The sequence below is a fragment of the Lipotes vexillifer genome, unplaced genomic scaffold (genome assembly GCF_000442215.2).
Source record: "Lipotes vexillifer unplaced genomic scaffold, Lipotes_vexillifer_v1.1 scaffold108, whole genome shotgun sequence".
NCBI lineage: Eukaryota > Metazoa > Chordata > Mammalia > Artiodactyla > Lipotidae > Lipotes > Lipotes vexillifer.
The window spans coordinates 1509392-1510847 of NW_006781176.1; positions in this window are offsets into that span (position 1 = coordinate 1509392).

Sequence of the window (1456 nt, forward strand, 5' to 3'; positions counted from 1 at the left end):
AGCAGGTAAGAGAAGCAGGCCTCACATCCAGTGTAAATCCTGTTTAATATGTAAATCTTGTTTAATGGAAATTATATGCTCCATGTGGTGAGGGCTTGATGTCGCCAGTAAACTGGTAAAGATTGCAATCTTTTCTTTTCCCCCCCTTTGGCCACCACACGGCTTGCGGGATCTTAGTTCCTGACCAGGGATCAAACCTGGGCCTTGGCAGTGAAAGCACCAAGTCCTAACCACTGGACCGCCAGGGAATTCCCAAGATGGCATTCTTATACACTCAGCCGGTTGTATGTACAGTACTCTGTACAGCTTCTCCATCTTCACCCAACATCTCATCTGACCGATGGCTTAGGCTCCAGGCTCTTAGGGAGGGAGGTGATTATCCTGTGTACCTAACAGCACCTTCACAATCTCTGTAACTAGCAAAATGGTAGAATACACTGCATAGACCATCCCACTGGAACACTTATTGTCAGAGAGATTGATACATCCATTCTCCACCCAGTGATCATATTGGATAAACCTAAGCATTTTTAAACCCATTATAAGAAGAAATACAGTCAGTGTAAATTGAATGGCATTTATTTTCAGTTGGTACAACCCCAAGTATCCCAAGTGTTCTAGTATCCTAAGAACTTGTGATTATATTGAATATTGAATAATGATCAAACAAACTCAGTTAACACAGGTGCTAGTAAAGAAATACTATTTGTATGGAGGCACTTGTTTAAGTAAATGAGTATGTAACTCAAAACTTGATATTATGGGAAAATTATTCATGTTGAATCTAAAAGGTCACAAACTCAAGCACCCACTGAGCAGTGGAAAATACCAAAACTGAAAGAATTGTACTTTGTTGAAGCAGGGGCAAGAGGTCATCTGCTGCATTTAATTCAACCCAGTAAACTGTTGGCGAGCAGGGCATTGTCCCACTGTTATCAGCTCTTTCAGTTATTAAAAAAAAGGAATGTGAAAATGTAGATTTTCATGTGGAATCTTCTGATTTTTAAATGTCAGCAACAATTAACTATTTTTAAAAGATTATGAGAGCAAAACAAAGTTTCTTGGAGGACTGAGTATGACTTGTAAGTCCCCAGGTCCGTGACCTCTGGTGCAGAGAGAAAACAAATTTTTCTCCTAGACAGAGGGTGACATCTATAGGCAAAGAGACCCAGTTCTTTATGAAGTCAAGTGAGTCCCTGATGTATGGCTTAAGATGTAGGCAACTCACAAACATTAGTTGTCGTAGACGAGCCAGATGTGGTGCCTGTAACAAAAAAAAGGTGGAGGGAGAAGAGAGAACTAAATGCACAACAATTTGGGAACTGTGGGCAACCCCCTCAATCAGGGCTGCTTTCAGGAGACCTGGCTCCTCCTGTGATGATGTATGAAGGCTATTTCCTAAACATAGTGAGAGAGCACCAGAGTGAGAGGTGTGTCTCAGTCTCATCATTCCTGC